The following is a 9,595-nucleotide window of genomic DNA, read 5'->3' as shown; positions in this document are numbered from 1 at the left end:
AGCATATTATAGCACTTATCTTTAACTAGTGTGTGTTATATACTCTCCTTTATCCTAGTTTAAGTTATATTTTAAAAGTGTTTTATATTCTGCCCTTATAGTACTGCTAGCAGCTATATATAACTTTAGCAGATGCTGTAGTATATTAGGGGATTTAATACACTCTTAAAATACTAGTAGTATAATAGTATCTAGCCATCTCTTATAGGCATTAAGGGAAAGGGCTACTGCTTTATATAAATTACTAAAGCTGCTTTTAAATATAGCAGGGAAGAAGATATAAATATTTATATTATTTAGACTAAGTATATAGCTAAAGTAGTAGTTTAGTATTATATATAGCAGCTATAGTATTTTACTACTATTATTATTAAGGATATTAAAAGCTAAGTGTATATTATTTATTATGCTAGACTGTATATAATATATAGCTCTTTATAAAATGCCCTAGCTTACTATAGCTAGGGATAAGGGAAAGGCATAAAGGCTGTTAATATTAAAGGACTTATCTACTGCATTAGCTATAAGGTTAAGATAAATAAAGTAGTAGGTATAGAGGCAAAGTTATAATAGTAGTATATTAAGGTCTGCAGTTCTCTTAAAGGCAGTCTAGTAGGTCTTAGCTAAAGCATTATAATTATACGCTTTATTACTAGTTATAAAAAGAAGGGTTGCCCTCTTTACTTTAAGAAGGTCCTTACTAAAATCTAGTATATTAAGCAGCTTTATATCTCCTTAGTGTCTTTTAAGGGCCTGCTATATATTGCCTATAAAGCTATAGTTAAGGCTAATATAACTCCTATCTGCCTATAATAGCATTTTAGTATAATTAGACTTATACTTTTATAATAAGTAACTAGGTATACTAGCTTATTTAGCTATAAGCATATAGTATAATATAGTAGTATAGTTTTTAGTTAAGCTATAAGGAGATAGCTGTAAAGCAGTATAGTAGTTATTTTTATAAATGCTTAGTAATAGCAGAGGAGTAAAGTGGTTATAATCTTCTTAAAGGCTAGGTAATAATAAAAGAGCAGAGTGGTTATAATCTTTATAAAAGCTAAGTTTTAGTAATAAAGCATTTACTATAAGGTTATCTACTTTTAAATTGCCTTTAAAGTAGCTGTCTACTATATCTTACTAAAAGGCAATAGCTTAATTTTTAAATGCTTTAGCGCTTAATATAACTATTAGCTAATTAAAGTTAGTTATTAGTAAATACTATTATACCTTAATAATAACTTAATAAAAGCATTTAATAATAATAAGGCTGCAGGTCTAGCTTTTATACTGCTATATTATATAGGCAGTAATAATAGTAGGCATTACTAAGGAGGGGTTAATAAATAATACTAGTTGCTTTAAGGCTGCAGTAGCGCCTGCAGTATAAGCTAGCATCTTAAATAAGTTAGTAAGAATAATAGTATTTATTATTAAATTATAGCAGCTAAGTGTCTAGTAGCTAATTATAGTTATAATTAAACCTAGGTAAAAGATAAAAATAACTACTAGACTGCAGTCTAGTAGTTATATTTCCTCCTTTAAAAGCAGCTGTAAGGCATTAGTATAAAAGGCCCTTACTATTATGCTAATATAAGCTTTAATATAGTAGATAATAAGCTAAAATATAAAAAGTAGGTTTTTTATTTTTAAAAAGTGTAATAATATAATATAATATAAAAGGTTAAATAACCTAATATTAAAAAGCATATTATTTTTAGTTAGGTTAATATAAGGATTAGTATAGGCATTAAGGTAATATTAAGTAAATGCATAAATAGCTTATAGTATAGTCCTTTAAAAGCTATATATATTAGTATTAGCTATAAAGGACTTAGTAGCCTAGTAGAGGAGGGTATTCTTTTAGACAGCTTTAGTTAGCTTCTGTATTTTCTAACCTTATATATTTAAAGCGCTAGAGGCTAGTGTAAGCTTTAATAAAACTAGGGATATATAGTAGTTTAAGATTTCCTTATAAAGCCCTTTTAATTATTTATTTAAAATATTTAGTATTACCTCTGCTATATCCTTAGCTAGTATAAGAAGGCCCTCCTCTTTTATTACTTATAACTCTTTAATAGCTTAGCTAAATAGGTTATTAAAGGGATTAGTAAAGCTAGAGTTATTTTAAACAGGCAGGATAACTAAAAGGAAGTGGTTACTTAAAAAGGTAAAGGGAATATTAATGCTAGGGTGTATATATAGGTTTATAATACTATTAGTAAATAATAGGATACTAAAGAGGTATAGCATTATATAGCTAAATATAATCTTTAGTTAACTTAAGCTAGTAGTTAATATTAAGGTAAGCGCTAACTTTTATTAATAAAAGTATCTTCTTTAATGCTTTTAATTATTTTACTTATACTTACTTTTACTATAGTACTTTTTTAGGCAGCCTTATCTTTTTAGCTTTAATATGCTTTTAAATAATGCTAAACTAAATAAGGGTTAAGAGGGCATACTATTTAGCGTTAAGTAGGAATATAAGCCACTTAGGCTTAAGTGGCATTAGTAAGGGTAAAGGGTAAAAGTAAAGTATAAAAGTAGGCATTATATAATAACTTAGCTAAAAGTAAGAAGGAATAAGAGGGGTTAGTAGCATAGCTTAATTCCTATTAGCTAAAAGACTAGGCTAGACTAATTAAAAAGGTATTTTTTATTAAGTGGGGCTTTCTTATTTAGGCCTGGTAGATTTCTAGTTTACACTATACCTAAAATGTATTTTTTATTAAGTTATATAACACTAAGCTAAAGGTGTTTTAGTATAAGAGTTTTAAATATTTTATAATTAATTCTAGAAAAATGCTATTAAAAATCAGAGAGAAGTTTTAGAATATAGATTTTTTAATAGATTTTATTATATTTTTTATATCTATTTTAACCTAAGATTTAAAATTTTTTTTTTCCCTCTTTACCCTAACCTTTACCTTATAAGCAAGATGTGACTAACCTTATTACAGATGCGACAGGCAAGGTGTATAGTGTCTAGGAGGAGGAGAGCAGCATAGGTATTATAATAAACTAGCTTTATATAATAATTACCTGTTACTACTAATTAATAACCTTCTTCCCTAACTAGTTTCTTAATTACTACTGCAGTAAGGATAACCCTAACTTGCTTTAAGGTTATTATTATACTAATTAGCAGGTGGCTTATATAATACTAAAGTATTATAAGAGTTTTTATAAAAGGAGGTAGAAGGACTATAAACTAGATATAGTTAGGGATAGAGTAATAATAAGACTTAAATATTATCCTTTAGTATAGTATAGTAAATTAGCTAACCTTATAAATAGTAATAGTTTAGGCAGGGTTTTTATAAAGGGGGATAAGAATATATTCTATAATTTAATAGCTGCTGCTGCTAAGCTTTATAATTCTCTAATAGGGTTAATAGCAGATAAGGTTTAGGATACTGCAGCTGCAGAGGATATTAAGGCAGCCCTAGGCATTAATATTAATTCTACAGATATAATAATTAGCATAAATATTAAAGTGTTAAAAGCTATTAAGAAGCGCCTTTAAAATATATTTTAGTTATTTATGCTAAGGACTAACTTTACTGCTAAGATAGTAAAGCAACCTAGTCTGCTTATATAGCTGCTACTTATAGTAAATGCTATAAAGGTTTTTATTAATTAGCTTTATAACTATACTTTAGAGGATGCCTATCTACAGCTATTAGCTAATAAAATGCTTCTTAATATTAATTTACAGCTAGTTAAAGACTTTAATAGCTTAAGGAAGCTTAATAATGCTATATAGAGTTTTAATATTAATACTGCTATAGCCTTAAGCTAAGAAGTAATTAAGATTCTAGGCCTTAAGGCAGATATACTAAAAAGTAAACTGCATTAGGTTATAAGTTTATTCCTTTTTTAATAGTAATTATTATTTATTAAATAGAATATTATTTACTAATACTACTATAAGTGCCTAAGAGCTTTATAAGTATATAGTTAGGCTAATAAAGGCAGTAATACTTATAAATAACTGCAGCCTTAGTAAGACTTAAACTTATATTCTAGTATAGCACCTAAATAACTTAAAGCTTAAGGAGTTAGTTAAAATAAGCCTTTAGGAGAAGAGGATATTTAAACCCTTCTGCCTTTTTATACTGGCATTAGTATTAAACTAAACCTTCTTAAAGATCTTTAAGCTATTACTAGCTAATAGCATTAATATTTTAGTTTATTATAGTATAAAGTGGATATATAATAATCTAGTCTAAAAGTCTAAGATGCTAGATAATATATAGCAGCTTTAAAGATAGTTTAACTAGTATACTACTAAAAGAAATAATATTATAATAAGTTATAAGTTACTCTTTATATTATACTTAACTGCTATTATATACATATACTAAAAAGTTAGTTTAATAACAGCTAGGCTGTCTAGGGATAACACTACTACTATAGTAAAGGAAGCTAATAAAAAGGATGCTAGTAATATAGCTATTAAGGAGGAACCTAATAAAGAGGATACTGGCAATATAGCTATAAGGGAGGAATCTAATAAGAAGGACCCTAGTAATATAGCTAGTAAGGGTAAGGCGCCAGCTCTCTAGACTTATTTAAATTTAAAGGTAGCAGGCGCTAACTTTAGCTAGGTTATTATAAATAAGGGGTATGCTGTTAAGAATTTATTATTAAATATCTATTAAATAATTACCTTAATAAGGAAGGAAGTAATTATATTTATTTCTATAATGCTACTACTAAATAAGCTAAAGGATATCCTAGGTTACCTTAAGCTAATATAGCAGGGGGAGTAGCATTTTAAGTACCTTAAAAAAGGCAATAGTAATAAATAGCTTAGCAACTAGTTTAAAAGTAATATAAAGACTGCCTTATTAAGCAGTTAGGATTATAATATAATAGTTATAGCTAGTTATATTAGTGCAGGTAACTTAAATATAGGCAGCGCCTTATATAATGCTATTTATAACTAGGGCATTCTAGTATAGCTATTTTATTTAGGACTCTTTAAGCAGTATGCTATTAAGTATATATAGGGGCTAGATATTGCCTAGTTTAAAGTGCGCCCTTTTTAAAAATATCTAGCTGTAAGGTAAAGGATAGGGACTAAGATTAGGCTTTTAAATAGCAGTAAGGTTATGCTTAGTAAGGGTATGCTAGTAGTATAGGTAAAAATAGTTAGTTTTATTCCTAGTATAGTAAATAAGCAGAGTCTTAGCATTATTATTAATTAATATATTACTATGCTTTTATTTAAAGATAATAAGAATAAGATAGGTATAAGCAGCTAGGAGAATATATTAATATAGCAAGTGTTATTACTAGCATTAATAAACTATTAGTTCTATATATTAATATAGCTAAATATTTATAATATTAAGCTCTTAGGTAACCTTAATGCCTTTAAAAGGCTATTAAAGAATATATTAAGAGAGAGTGCTTAGGCATCCTTTACTAAGTCTAGTAAGAAGACTAGAATAGGTTAAGGCAGCGGTTAAGTAATGGCTGGTATTAATAAGATATAAGAAATTATTTAGTATAATTAGTTAAGCAGCCTGCAGTAGTATTATTACCTTACTTAAACTAATATTTATGCGCTATATTCTACTAGTTGTATTACTATAGCAGAGTTTATTTATGCACTAGGATTAAAGCTAGCTTATATAATAGTATATACTCTCTAACTTTTAATATAGAATAAGCATCTGCTTATCTACTGCTACTATTTACTATTATAAATATAAGTGTTATCCTTAAGTATATTTTTTATATTTAATATTACTAACTTTTACTTTTAGTATTCTTTACTTTACTTTTAATTACCTAGGCCTCTTAGTATTATAAATATAAAGTTACTATACTGCATTTAACTATAAAGGTATTTAAAAACGCTTTAATAACCTAAATAATAAGGTTAACTGCCTTATAATTTTAATAGCGCTTAGGTTACTTAGTATAAACTTATATTATGCATATTCTAATAGTATTATATTTAAGTAGCTGCATAATGCATTAACTGTTTCTTAAACTATTAGGCGCTTTTAAAGATTAGGTTTACCTTTAAGTGCTAAAGTTAACTAGACTATTTTAAAGTTAAATAACTCTTTTAATTTATATTAAGAGTCTAGACTTATATAAAAGCAGGCAGTTATTTTAATAGCTAAAGGCAAGATTCTTAATAAAATCACTAGTTAATTATAGGTTATATATACTTATAAGATTTTAAAAAGGATATTTAGCTAAACTTATAATTAATATTTAGTAAGAAGGGTGCCTTATAAGTACTATAATTCTGTTAAGGTTTTAAAGAAGGGCCAGTTTTATTTAGCTTTAGTAATATACCTTATAGCATATCCTAGTAAGGCCTAATCTATAATAAGGGATAATATTTATAAGATTATAATATATTAAAGCCTAAATGCTAGGGAGCTAATAAAAGTAATATTATAAGGTTAAGATACTAATTAATAAAGTAATAGCATTATTCTGCAGAACTAGTATAAGTTTAAGGATAATAAGAATAGGGATAATAATAAAAGTAATAATAGCTTAGCTAGTATACCTAAGCAGCTAATATAAGTAAAAAAGGGTAGGAAGATAATATATAAAGTGCTTTAATTACAGAATATAGTTATTATATAGTAAAGTGTTTATATATATTAGGTATAATTATTAGTTAAATATATTTAGTTAAATTATATATAAATAAGATAATAAAGTTAATTTTATATTAATAATAAGATTTTCTAGCTTTTTTAATTTATAGATTATATAAAGTTAATAACTCTATCCCTTTTTAGTTTATAAATTAAAAGAGTAGGTTTTTAATTACTTACTATAAGGTATTAAATTAGTAAAGTAATTTACTTTATTTATATATATCTATATATATTTATATATATTTATATATATTTATATATATTTATATATATTTATATATATTTATATATATTTATATATATTTATATATATTTATATATATTTATATATATTTATATATATTTACTTATATTTACTTATATTTACTTATATTTACTTATATTTATATATATTTACTTATATTTATATATATTTACTTATATTTATATATATTTACTTATATTTATATATATTTATATATATTTATTACTTAAAATAGCTAGCTATTAATACTATTTACTAATACCTCTTTATACTTAAAATAAAAGAGAAAACCTTTATATTTATATTTATATTAGCTTATTAAAAAGAAAGCTTATTATAAAAATATAACTTAAGTTTATCTTAATTTTAAAAAGTCCTCCTTATTAAAACTTTTAATATTAGCTAGCAGTTTAGCTTTTATAGTCTCCTTTAGGTTTAGCTAAGGTAGAGCAGCTTTAGCTAGGGCAGCTTTAGTAAGAGCAGCCTTAATAAGTGCAGATTTAATAAGCGTAGATTTAGTAGCAGCTTGTTAAGGAGCCTTATTCTTAGTATTAATAACTTTAGTATATAAATGCTTTTTAATATTAAGATAGGCCTACTTATAAGCTAGTTCTGCTACTTTAGGCATAACTGCCTCTTAAAGGGCAGCTATAAGAATTTCCCTCTTTAGCCTAATAGTACTAGCTCCTAGCTTTTTTATCTCTAGCTTCTTAAGCTCCTTGCTGCTTAAAGCTATCTAACCTGCAGTTAAGCAAGTGCTCTTTTAAATGCCTATAGGTGCTGCAGCCTTAGATACTAGGCCCTTTAATACTGTTATTACCTTCTTTACCTTTTTAGTAACTGTTTTACTAATATTACTAATATTACTAAAAGCAGCTTAAAGCTATCTAACTTATAATTAGACAAGTGCTCTTTTAAATGCCTATAGGCACTGCAGCCTTAGATACCAGGCCTTTTAATGCTATTATTACCTTCTTTACCTTTTTAATAACTGTTTTACTAATATTACTAATATTACTAAAAGCAGCTTAAAGCCGTCTAACTTATAGTTAGATAAGTGCTCTTTTAAATACCTATAGGCGCCGCGGCCTTAAATACCAGGCCCTTTAATACTATTATTACCTTCTTTACCTTTATAATAACTATTTTATTAATATTACTAATATTACTAAAAGCAGTATATTTTTTATAAACCTTACTAGTAAGGATATTAATAATCTTCCTTATCTAAAAGTCAGCCTTTAAAGGTCCTAATAAATTAGTATACTTGCATTATCTATAATAAGAATAATAAGAACAGTACCCTAACCTTAACCTAGGCTAAGTTAGCAGCTAATATTATTATAAGTAAAGTTAGCAGCTAATATTTAATGCCTTTTTAATCTATATATTATATAAAGTAAAGATTTAGCCTTTTTAATTTATAAATTATAGCCTAGCCTCTTTAATTTATAGATTATAGCCTGGCCTTTTTAATTTATAAATTATAGCCTAGCCTTTTTAATTTATAGATTATAGCCTGGCCTTTTTAATCTGTAAATTATAATCTAGCCTTTTTAATTTATAAATTATAGCCTAGCCTTTTTAATTTATAAATCGCAGACTGGCCTTTTTAATCTATAAGTTATAGTCTAACCTCTTTAATTTATAAATTATAGCCTAGTCTTTTTAATTTATAGATTGCAGCCTGGCCTCTTTAATCTATAAATCGCAGCCTGGCCTCTTTAATCTATAAATTATAGCCCAGCCTCTTTAATCTATAAATCGCAGCCTAGCCTTTTTAATTTATAAATTACAGCCTGGCCTCTTTAATTTATAAATTACAGCCCAGCCTTTTAAATCTATAAATTATAGCCTGGCCTCTTTAATCTATAAATTATAGCCTAGCCTCTTTAATCTATAGATTATGCTTATATAATAATTTTAGCTAATTAAAGTAGCAGAAACCTCTAACACAATCTACCCTATATAATCTACCCCCTGTATTTTTAGCTTTACACTAAAGGTTCACTATACTTTCTACCTAAACTACAAGATTGCACTGCTTCCTATAGGATAGGAGATAGGGCTAGGCAGCCACATTATATAATATTTATCTATATTATAATTAGGTAAGGCATGCAGTTAGGGCTATAGTAACTGCTTCTTTTATATTAAGGATGCCTGCATTAATACAGTTGCGACTAGCTGCAGTGCCCTTATTAAGCCCTGGATTTATAAGGGGATTAAAAAGCGCTAGTATATTAGTAACTTAACTACTAAGCGTTTTAGCTATATTTAAAGTTAGTTAAGTATAGCACTAAGGCCTAGGTCTTTAATAAGCTAGGCATTAGCTATACTAAGTGCTTCCTGCTTAAGTATTTAAGCTTTGCATACTACTATATTTACTTAGTTTATTAAAACACTTGCTTTTATAGTAGAATAATTAGCTATTAGGTATATAAAGAGAGATAAAATAGAGATATTAATAGCATTAAATAACTATATAAACTAGATTAAGATTAGGTATATTTATAGGAATTATCCCCTAGCTTCTTATATTTTTTTTATTTTTATACTATTACTAAACTATAAATTCTAATAATAAAGACTAATATATAGTTAATAGCTAAAGGTTTTTTAAACAGCTTTACTTAAGGTTCTAGTTCTAGCCTAAGCTTAAATTAAATGCTTATAAAGCTAAAGGCTAGTAAGTTAATGCTTAATACTG

This window comes from Trichoderma reesei (assembly GCF_000167675.1).
Source record: "Trichoderma reesei QM6a unplaced genomic scaffold TRIREscaffold_47, whole genome shotgun sequence".
NCBI classification, from domain to species: domain Eukaryota; kingdom Fungi; phylum Ascomycota; class Sordariomycetes; order Hypocreales; family Hypocreaceae; genus Trichoderma; species Trichoderma reesei.
Note: the sequence above shows the minus strand (reverse complement) of the source record.